Below are 12,122 nucleotides of genomic sequence, written 5' to 3'. Positions count from 1 at the left end.
CATGCCATCAGCTGCCTGGGCCCCATGCTCTGGAACTCCCTCCCTAAACCTTTCCACCTCTTTACCTCTCTTTCCTCCTTTAAGACGCCCCTTAAAACTTACCTCTTTGACCAAGCTTTTCATCATCTGTCTTATTTTCTTCTTATGTGACTCAGTATCATATTTATTTGTTTTGTCTTAAAACACTCCTGTGAAACGCCTTGGGATGCTTTACTATGTTAAAAGCGCTATATAAATACAAGTTGTTTTTGTTGTTGTCTTCAAAGATGTCCGATTTTGTGCACCCCAAACAAGCACGCAGCCAATAAATAGCACAGGAAGCGCTGGCTGCATACCTAATTCATTATAATGAGCTACCAGCACAAATTTCCCATTGTCCCTGCACTCACATGAACTGATGAGTGCAGCTCGTGCCCTGTCCCATATGTGTATGTTTTCAAGCAAGATTGCATTTCTAGTCCACTAAGTCACCATTACCTTAATATTGGCGATTGCTTTAAAAACACCCCAATCACAGTATGTTATACAGCTTTATGTTGTTGTTGTTGAATCGGAACAAATTAAAAAAAAAATTTTATATCCAATTTCTTTCCAGATCAACTCTAACGCCAAAGATCACTTTGCGCCAATATATTTGATCTTAGCCAAAAGGCCAAGAGGCGAAGTTGCACCATTCCTGGAAACACTGCAATACCAGGTCGGTGCATGGAGTGGACGGGGCAAGCCCCTGTTCCAGCTCCCTGTCCAAAAAACAATTTAATATCAGGTCCCCATAGGGGATATTAAACTGATAAGAACAGATACTACACTTGATCTAAGCCAAAAATCGGAACAAATGCCAGATAAATATACAGGCATCAGAGCTAGTTTGGACACACCCACCATAAGGCCAACAACCATATCTGCTGGCTCTGGCACACCTACCTCACGATGATCTTGGGGAATAGCATTCCGAAAGGTTCGAGTCAACATGAAGCCACTGTAGATTTATTTCATTTGCTGCAAGGCCACCTGCAACCAACCTGTACCCGAGGGACAGCATAGTCCGTGGCAGTAAACCTTTTTGCATGTGCCTCCTTTGCATGTAGCATAGGGATCATCTGCACTATCAGCCAATGTGCTGCTAGTGATGTATGGGTGCATTGGTCAGTATAGCCAGATATTTAGGGCTAGAAATCCTGTTGCGGCACATTTGGGGCGATAACTTTTCAAAAATGAGAAAAGTATCGCCAGGCGGTAATCCTTTATTATTCTGGGAACTTCAGCTTTAGTGCTCCAAGAGGTAAATGGAGCACAAAATCAAGTGCTACCATTTCCCTTAGAGCGCTAACATGTGTGAGAGGGGATGTAGCGACAGAGCTCTGAAGAATGCTCACTGCAGTGCTGCCGGAGGCTCCTTCCTTCGCTTAAAAGGAAAGGTCAATGTTGGGTTGCAACATTCTTCCTTATTTCTGTGGGGCCAGTGGACGTGCGCAACTTCCATTACAGCCCCAAGCACTCTCAGAGAGCGGAGGGCTGAGGAATCACGTAGCATTAAAAACATTCAGCAGGCCCCAGACTGGTGCGCAGAATAAAGTTTGCCTTACCTGACCACCACTGCTTTTAAATATCGCTCCCCAAGCAGCCAGCCAAGGTGCCAACACTTCCTGCAGCTGCCGTTGTTGATGCCGGCAATGCAGCAGTGGGCGGGAGCGAATATCATATCCGGGGCGGTAACAGGGCGCTGCGCACTTGATGACATCACAATCTACGGGGCGGAACAGTACGAGACAGTAAGTGTTAGTGCTAGCTCAAAACCGCCAGAGAAGTTTGCGGGCATCTGTAACCACTTAGCGTCCCGTTACCGCCCCCTGCAGGCACTAATGGGAGGCGTAAAGCAGCCGAATTTCTCCTCCTTAATCTCCTTTGGTGCTGACTAGCACGAGGATCATTACAATGTCACCGTACAGCTACATTTCCTAAAGTACAAGGGAGCACAGCAGTAACAGACCGCTGGGCATCATTTTGTAACAGAATTGAGCTGATCCAACACTCTGCTGCCTGTATCCCAACTCGCACCAAGTCCTGTTCACCCATCTGTGCTCTCTGACCTACATTGGCTCCTGCTCCGACAATGCCTCAATTTTAAAATTCTCATCCTTGTGTTCAAATCCCTCCATCCCTATTTCTGTAACCTCTTCCAGCCCTACAAATATCTGAGATCTCTGCGCTCCTCCAGTTTTGCCCTCTTACCTATTCCCAATTAGTTTTGCTCCACCTTTGGTGGCCGTGTCTTCAGCTGCCTAGGCCCTAAGCTCTGGAATTCCCTCTCTAAACCTCTCCACCACTTTATCTCTCTCTCCTCCTTTATGGTGCTCCTTTAAATCTACCCCTTTGACCAAGCTTTTAGTCACCTGTCTTAATATCTCTTTATGTGGCTTGGAGTCAAACTTTGAATGATAACGCTACTGTGAAGAACCATGGGATGTTTTACTACATTAAAGAGGCTATGTAAATGCAGGTTGTTGTTGCTCTTGAAATGCCTATTTGGGCCATTCTCTTGAGAAATTATCGAGAAGGCTTCATCTGGCTGCATCCATAAAGAATGTAATCTTCTACTCAAATACACAAATCACTGAAAATTGCAATGCAGATCAATAAGGTCATAACAAAAGCAAACCAAGCACTAGGATTCATTTCTAAAGGGATAGAGTTGATAAGTAGAGAAATTATGCTAAACTTGTATCGAATTTTGGTTGGACTGTGTACAGTTCTAGTCACCATAATATAAAAAGGATATAGAGGCACTAGAGAGGATGCCAAAAAGATGATGAGACCAGAACTACAAGGATATACCTATCAGGAAAGGATGAACAGCCTGTGTCTCTTTTCTCTTGAAGAGAGAAGGCTGAGGGGTGACCTAATGAAGGTCTTTAAAATTATGAAAGGTTTCGATAGAATGGATACAGGCGGAATTTTAATCAGGAGGCGGGTTGGGAGCAGGGTGGGAGGGTGGGGGTTGCGAGGAAGCAGTCAGGAAACCTGGGAGAACAGGTTTCCCACAGGCCCTGCCGAATTTAATGGCTGTGCCTGATTTGCATTTGAAACCTCTGATTCCCACCTACAGCCAGCCAGATGGAGAGGCTGGGGGGCTGCGGGCGGGTAGGCCTGCGCCAATAGGCTGCAGAGAGGGGGGAGGGAAGGATTGGGTGGGGATTGGTGGGTTGGTCGGGGGGAACCATCCACAGTTAAATTTGAAATGCTGGTTAAAGCTGAGATGCGCTAGCTTCATTATAATATTTAAATGAGCGACCCGTCTCCTGGGAGTGGGTTGGCTGTCCGCCCCCTCGTCCCATCTCCTTTAAAACTGGAAATGGGCGGGATGGAAGCAGGTTCTGGTCGGAATTCAGTTTTTTAACACTTTAACTTTCCACCCAACCCCAACTCACCCATTTTTGGGGGTTAAAATCCCCCACCCCCCGAGAGACTGTTTCTACTTGTGGGGAAGAGCAAAACTAGAGGCCATCAATATAAGATAGTCACCAAGAAATCAAATAGGGGATTCAGAAGGAACCTTTTACCCAGAGAGTGGTGAGAATGTGGATCTCACTACCACAGGGAGTCGTTGAGGTGAATAATATAGCTGCATTTAAGGGGAAGCTAGATTAGCATATGGGGGAGAGGAAAAGAGGGTTATGCTAATAGATTTAGATGAGGAAGGAGGTTTGAATGGAGCATAAACGATGCATGAACTAGTTGAGCCAAATGGTCTATTTCTGTGCTGTATATTCTATGTACTGTGGGCAGTGCGCGCAACATTGAGCATATCCACTACCTCTGATCATACTGCAGTACTGTCCTCCGGTGAGAGCGTCCTGTGGAACTGAGCATGACAAGCTTCCTCATACTCACCTCATACTGCAATTCATTCACCTTGCCAGCCATCGAGCAGGTGGTCAGATTCTACACTACCTGCCACTTGCCTAGACACTCCATTGCCTGCTTCCACATATATTTTGGCATCCATTGGTTTTTCCCCAAACAACTTGTATAAAGGCTTTGCAGTGTCTGGGCAACAAGACATCCTGTTTCCCAATGTTTGCGCCCATATATGCAGCTAGATATCTTTTTAAGTGGTGACATCTCTTTTAATTTTCCCACATCATCATCATCATAGGCAGTCTCTCGAAATCAAGGAAGACTTGCTTCCACTCCAAAAATTAGTTCTCAGGTGACTGTAAAGTCCAATACGGAAGTTACAGTTTCTGTTACAGGTGAGACAAACAGTCATTGAAGGAAAGGGTGGGTGGGGAGTCTGGTTTGCCGCACGCTCCTTCCGCTGCCTGCGCTTGCCCTCACATGCTCTCGGCGACAAGACTCGAGGTGCTCAGAGCCTAGAACCTAGATGCCTAGAACACAACCTTGTCATCACCAACACCTTGTTCCACCAGAGGGACAAGTACAAGGCATCGTGGCAGCTCCATCGCTCCAAGCACTGGCACTTACTCGATTACGTCATCGTCCGAGCGAGGGGTGAGGGATCGCAAGGATGTGCGCATCACCCACACCATGACAGGAGCCGATGACTGTTGGACGGACCACCGCCAAATCCATTCCATCATCACCATTAATATAGCCCCAAAGCAGCGACAGCAACAGAAGCAATGTTATAGAAAAATCAACGACGGGGCACACAAAGACCCAGTTAAGAGAGTCCTATACAGCCAGTGCCTCACTGCCAACCTGGTGACCCTCGATGACCCCGAACGCAGAGTGCCCACAGTGCTTGGTCTGCCCTTCAGGCCACCATAACCAGTGCCTGCGAAGAGACGCTCGGTCACTCAACCAGGAAACATCAGGCCTGGTTTGATGAGAAGGACCAGGAGATCCAGGAGCTAATAAACCACAAGTGCAGGGCATTTCTGAACTTAAAGCAGCAATCCAATTTGGTAGCAGCAAAGCAGCTCTACAGACGGCTGAAGGCCGAGGTCCAACAAAAAACACACAACCTAAAGAATAGATGGTGGGTGGAGAAAGTACAGGAGATTCAGCAGCTGGTCGACAGCCATGACGTGCGAGGATTCTTCACCGCAGTTAAGTCCACCTACAGCCCAAGCATCCAAGGCCCCACCCCACTGCTGGCCAAGAATGAGGAGACACTCATTAAGGACACCAAGGCAGTCAGGGCCTGCTGGAAGGAGCACTTCGAAGATCTCCTTAATCGAGACTCTGCCTTTGACACGAGTGCCCTCGACTCCATCCCGCAGCATGCTACCCGCCACCATCTCAGCAAAACCCCAGCCCTGCACGAGGTAGAAAAGGCCATCCGTCAGCTCAAGAACAACAAGGCATCAGGACCAGATGGAATCCCCGCTGAGGCACTAATGTATGGTGGAGAAGCACTACTGGTACAAATGCATGACATCATCTCTCTTATCTGGAGGGAGGAAAGCATGCCGGGAGATCTCAGAGATGCCGTAACCGTTTCCCACAATGCCCTTTAAGGACTGTTGATACAGATTTTTCTTTCTCTAGTGCCTAGCTCATAGTGCCAAGTTCAATATGGATTAGAGACTCATTTACATGAATTATAGAGGCCGACCATGAGAAGCCAGTGCAGGGCCAAAGTGGCAGGCAGATAGCTCATCACACTTTGGTTCTGGTGCTTTTCGCGCCATAGTACTTTACAGTTGGGGTGATGGAAAGCAGCTGCTAATTTACAGAGATATCACCACAAGTCAAATGTCAACAAAAATTATACTTTGAAATCAATGGGGGGAACATTGTGGTCGGAGGCTTCCTTTGGACGAATGCCTCCGACCCGAAAATAAATGACAAAAATACCTGGTGGTCCTAGAGGAACGTAGGATTCTGGTTGGAGTACTACATTCGCTGTGCAGCATATGTGAACATGTCCTCCAGATAAACCTTCGTATCCTGGAATCACGTGGGCCTGGACCACCAATCGCTGTGGAGTATTCTCATTGATAATAATGGGAGCTCTGTTTTTACGAGCTCCGATTACGATCAATGAGAATACCACCCTAAAACAAGAAACACAACCAATAAAAAAAACACCTCACATTTTTAAAATTAATTGAAATTGAATTTAATTAAATGTTTTAGAAAAAAATAAATTTTTTAGAATTTTTTTAAGTGTTTTAATAGGGTTAAAATAAACTTACCTTAATGGACAAGATTTTGAATATAAACATGTATAATTAAATTTAATTTGTCTATGTTTTAAAACTCTTACGTTGGTAAAAGTAGACTATATGCCTGCTTTTACCAGGCGTAAGACTTGAAGGACATTCACTGGGCAAGAGTTGGTCAATTTGCCCAATCTCTGCCCCGTGGATGTCCTTCCTGTGGGGATGCGTTCGAACTGTCAACATAAATTTGACAGATTTTGACAGATCGGAAAAGCCAGTTCTCGGCACATGCACATCACGCCATGAGAATCAGCATTTGCGAGGCCTCACTAGGTGTGTGCGCATATCGTACGGACCCGATGAGGCCGCAATATTTCCATGCGAACCTTTATAGGAAGACGTCTTTGTTGTAGAACTTGAACAGTTTTAACCTCTGTGACCTTTGCATAATACATCTTTGTAAAGCATTAGCTTACATTTTTCTGGACAAGACATTGATGTCTTCTTGACAACAAGCATTTTATATGTCATCAAATAAGGCTAGTGTCCTTCTGAAATAAAAAGATGCGGTCCAGACATTCCACAGGGGTTCTCCTTGGTTACTGCTGGTAACTCTGACGGGAGTCTGGCAGAACTCTCACAGAAACAGTAGAAATGGCTGAAAATGGCTATTTTCCTGAGCGAAACCCCTCTCCCCTCGAAATTTCAGGGCCGGTGATTTTTTTATCTGCATAAACCTGGACAATCTGGTGACCTATATTCGGAAGTAATTTTACAAAATGTAAAATGTCTCCTGTGATGTTTCTTCCTCCCCTCTGCGATGCTTGGCTGCAGTGTGGCACTTCTTTTTATAGCTTGTATGAGAACAAGGGAAACTCATCTCAGGGAGATAGGGAAGTTTGAATGATAGTTCACAAGATAGATAGAGATGAGGAAGGCCATTTGGCTTATTCATCCATCCATCCAGAGCCTACAATCTCCTCATTATAGTCCAAAAACAAAACACTGCGGATGCTGGAATCTGAAATTAAAAACAGAAAATGCTGGAAATCTCAGCGGGTCAGGCAGCATCTGTGGAGGGAAAAGCAGAGTTAATGTTTCGGGTCAAAGACCCTTCGTCAGAACTGGCTAGTATTTGGAAAGAACACATTCTAAAGTAGCACTGAAAGGGGGAGGGGAAGAAAGAACAAAAGGGAAGGTTTGTGATAGGGTGGAGGGCAGGAGAGATTAGAAAGACAAAAGAGATGATGGGCCGAATTGAAATGGTAATGGCCGGAGTTAGAAAAGGATTAGTCAAGATAGGGTGTGAATGGCAGAATAATGACCAGCTGCCGTTGGAGACAAGGAGAAAAAAACCCTCGGCTCGGTGGGGTGGGGGTGGGGGGAGGGGGAAGGTAGCCAAAGATGGGCAGCAGTTATGCTCTGGAATATAGTATCCCCATTATGGTATCTGGTTGTTAAATGATTCCAGGGTTCTTTCCTACACCATCCTACCTGGAAATCCATTTCACATGTTGGGCATATTTTGTAAGAACCCCTTGACTCAGACCTCAATTTGCCTTTTTACAATTTGAATCTGCGATCCTCGTCCTACTATTACAGTTTAGTTTGAAGCAGCGTTCTGGATTTAGCCTAGCACATTTATTATATTATGTATTCCTCTGTGAGGTCCCTTCTCAATCTCCTCCTTCCTGTTATGAAAATCCCAAGTTTCCTCTTAATAATGTTCTCTTCAGTGCATTACTGAGGGAGAGCTACACTGTCAGACGTGCTATCTTTCAGATGTAAACTGATGCCTCATCTGCCATCTCAGAAGGATGTAAAAGATCTAGCGGCATAATTTGAAGATGATTGAGGGAGTTCTTCGCTCAGAGGGTTGTGAATCTTTGGAATTCGCTGCCCCATAGAATTTTGTATATTCAAGGCTGAGATGAATAGATTTTTGGAATCTAGAGGAATTAAGGGATATGGGGATCAGGCAGGTAAGTGAAGTTGAGGTCGGAGATCAGTATGATCTTATTGAATGGTGGAGAAGGCTCGAGGAGCCGTATGGTTGACTCCTATTCCTAATCCTTATATTCTTATGATCTTGTCCCATACTACCAAAAACAGATTATTTAGTTATTTATCTCATTATAGTTTGTGGAATCATGTTGTGCACAAATTGGCTACCATTGTTCCCTACATTGCAGCAGTGACTACACTTCAAATGTACTTCATAGGAACATAGGAATTGCTAGACAAAAAAAGAGCATGGTTCATCTCGTTCACCTTCTACCATCCTGGTAATCATGATGCAACAATAATGGCATTGTTGGTTGTGAAGTGTTTTGAACGTTCTGGGGTCATGCAAGGAGCTATATAAATACAAGTTTCTTTCTTTCTAATGCTAGTCTTGTGCATCCAGGGTTTCAATTTCTTGCTTGCTTCTCAGTGACTATAACTTGGGTATAATACTGAGGGGGCAAAATTGCCCTGTGCCCCGTTTGGGGATAATAATTTGAATTAAATGAAAATTTACCACCTGGTGAGACGGGCAGCTAAATGTCCCAAAATAGAGGTCTTTGAATCAAAAAAATCTGAGGCGCAGTATCGCGGCGTTAGCGGGGCGCTTCTTTTAAAGGAGAGGGCCGTTGCGAACTCTGCAGCCGCTTTCCAGGTGCTCACTGGGAGCGGGCACTGGGCTGCATGTTGACAGCCCGGTTGAACTAGCGGCCGCCATTATCGGGCGAACTGAAAAGTCGGGCTTGGCAACCCGCAAAGCTGTCGTTGGCATCGCCTCATGCCAATCTCTCGTCCCGTTGGGCAATTTCTCCCGCAAGGCACAAAGGGGTTGATGCGGGGTGATAAAGGGTCGGCGCGCATGCCGATGACATCATTACCGTGTGTGCCCCCGCCCAGGACGCTTCCGCTGCCGGCCCCCAATGACAATTTATTAGTGCCCCATTATTGCCTACCAGAGGCGCTAACGCAGCTTTTGGAAAGGGGCAATATCTCTCGGACTATTGGACTGCCCAAAACATTTTTATTAAACTCGAAATTCTTTGCTATACTTTACATTTCCTGACTCAAGAACATGGGGTTCACTCCGTGTCCTTTACCATTCCCCAAGGATTATTTAATGTTCTAATATGTATGTGTGCATGATTTATTAGCTGATTGACGTCTCTTGGTAATAAAAGATGCTATCTAAAGGAATACATTGCCCTGTCTGACAGAGATTTATCATTCTGATTTATGATATTTTAAATGCTTGCTTTAAGAAAAAGTGTTCGGGAAAAGAAAAATATAAACAGCTAATATTGTAAACAAATACAATAACAAGGTTAGTGAAACTTGTTTAACAAGCAACTTGAAAAGATATTCAATTCTGAAGCCTCCCCTCTTTGCAGCTTGTATTTATGCAGGCAAAGTTTAATTAGTCTTTAATGTGGCCAAAAATTCAATGACACTGTTCAAATAGCATCTCAGTAAGGCAGACTCGCTGTTACATCACTGGCTTCCTGACCAGATGGGAGCAGCTTTTGAGTTTCCAGGGCTGTTTATCACACATCTCTTCCCTCTTTTCCATAGTTTGGCAGTTCTCGGCCATGTTAGAAACATAGAAAAATAGAAACATAGAAAATAGGTGCAGGAGTAGGCCATTCGGCCCTTCGAGCCTGCACCGCCATTCAATGAGTTCATGGCTAAACATGCAACTTCAGTACCCCATTCCTGCTTTCTCGCCATACCCCTTGATCCCCCTAGTAGTTTGCCAGATGGAGTGATATGCCTCAGAAGAAGAAAGAAACTGGACACTGCCGACTTCACCCTGCTGATTGCACATTTCTCCATCAGGAAGTGGCATTGCTGGTAGTCATATTCTAGACACTCTGCTTCCAAATGAATGAGATCATCATGAAAAAGTTGGAAGAGAGAGGAATAAGAAAGAAACAGGAAGCCCAGCATTCTTTTTGCTGGCATTGAGATACAAACTAAATCAATGAGCATTGTTTACATCTCACACTGGGAAGAAGTCAAATTCTAGTAAGTAACATTCCAGATTACCAATAATTGCCTCGAGACATTGCAATATAGAGAGGCCCAGATCATTACTGAATTATAAGATTTATTGTATTCGTCCCCTTTAGGCTTCTCAAAGTCACAAATCTTCTTTCAGCCTACAAGGTAAAAGGCCTATTTTCTGGACAGCCTTGCAAATTTCATCAAAGTTATGATACGATTAGCAGTTATTGCACTGACCAGCAGCAGGGATAATTTCCAATTAAAAACTAGCGCTCAAAAGTACCACACACATGTACACTGGGAGATGTTACTAGCTTTGTCTCTGTTCTTCACATTAATAACACAATATCACCAAGAATCGTTGAAAAGACTTTTACACGCCTTCGTAATCTTTCTCTATGGTCTTCTGGCATCACAAAAATGATAAATAGGTGTTTTATTCATTTATTTTTTTGATTTCTGGGCGGTAACAGCGGCAGGGCGTCCTGATACAGCCAAGAAAAAGTCTGTGCCCTCTCTACAAAATTTGGCAAAAAATGAGGTTCGGGGGTGCAAAATTAGACATTACACAAGGAACTTTTTGTGCCCCAACCGAAAATCACAGCGTTAAAAAAGTTTAGTTGATTTAAGAACCTTCATTGTTGCTCAGTGCCCTGAAACATAACGTTATATATTGTATGGTTTTATTTTGGTGGGGCGAGTTTTTATTACTTTATTGCAGTAAACTTTATGCCTTTCTGGGGGCACATAGCATGTCCAGTATTGGCTCCATCCCCCAGTTTCCTCCATTTAGGAGAACCAGTCCATTATGAGCTGGCAATGTGCGACTCTTGGTCGAGCAGCATCTCTATGCTGCCTCCCCCGTGGATAGTGTGGCTATTCAATGGAGGCCTCACTAGGCACCTTTTCATTGTCCTCCTCCTCCTGAGATGGGCATGCAATCCCCACTGGCAATGCCTGGGCCCTTATGATGGCCAAGTTGTGCAAAATGCAGTACACCACAATTAATTCAGATATCTGTTGAGGGGAGCATTGAAGGCTACCTCCAGAGTGGTTCAGGCATCGGTCTGCCTGTAGGAAATGGCATATCTCTGTCAGAACTTCCTTTCGGAGGTGCAGCCTTCTCACACACTGCTCGTCAGAGAACTGGCGGTATGAGCGCTTTAAGGCACAGGCTGGAACGCCCATGTACATATTAGTTAACCAACTTCTGTCTCAGGAGAGGATCACTTTCATTTCTGGCTGGCCAGTCATTGCAGTGAGCAATGATTGACAGCAAGAGTTGATGAACCAAAAGCAAAAGTGCTTATCGTTGCTATTGATGCTATTTATTGCCAGCTCCTGTACTCTGATTTACCCAATAAGGCCCATGACAGTAGTTATTACTGAAAAATCTTGAATTGCTCATTCCAGTCCTCTAGGGTCAGTTGCAGTCGCATCTAAATCTGTCTCATTCATCAGTTAAGGCAAAGTTATCTTTCAATTTTAAAATGAAATTGTCCTTTTGACACTGCATGGAACTATACTAACAGCATGAAAGCAATACAGTTGTTGAACCAATAACACCCTTAACAGTTAGGTCTCACTATTTTTAAACAGAGACTTACACATAATAATAAGAACATAAGAAATAGGCGCAGGAGTAGGCCATACAGCCCCTCGAGCCTGCTCCATCATTCAATATCATGGCTGATCATCGACCTCAACTCCATATCCCTTGAGTCCAAAAATCTATCTATCTATCTCAGCCTTGAATATTCTCAGAGACTCAGCATCCACAGCCCTCTGGGGCAGATAATTCCAAAGAGTCACAACCCTCTGAGTGAAGAAATTCCTCCTCATCTCTGTCTTAAATGGCCTACCCCTTATCCTGAGACTGTGACCCCTAGTTCTAGACACTCCAGCCAGGGGAAACAACCTCTCAGCATCTACCCTGTCAATCCTCTTCTGAATCTTGTATGTTTCAATGAGATCACCTCTCATTTT

At 44.6% G+C, this 12,122-nt stretch overlaps 1 non-coding gene across 1 annotated transcript; it reads right to left on the bottom strand.

Annotated features, from left to right (window-relative positions):
• Positions 1-660: 660 nt before the first annotated feature.
• Positions 661-850, bottom strand: LOC139251453 (U2 spliceosomal RNA). Its single transcript, XR_011591389.1, has one exon. It is a non-coding gene; the product is annotated as a U2 spliceosomal RNA (small nuclear RNA).
• Positions 851-12,122: the final 11,272 nt, after the last annotated feature.

This window comes from Pristiophorus japonicus, chromosome 2 (genome assembly GCF_044704955.1).
Source record: "Pristiophorus japonicus isolate sPriJap1 chromosome 2, sPriJap1.hap1, whole genome shotgun sequence".
Lineage (NCBI taxonomy): Eukaryota > Metazoa > Chordata > Chondrichthyes > Pristiophoridae > Pristiophorus > Pristiophorus japonicus.
Note: the sequence above shows the minus strand (reverse complement) of the source record. Positions and strands in the feature narration are given on the sequence as shown.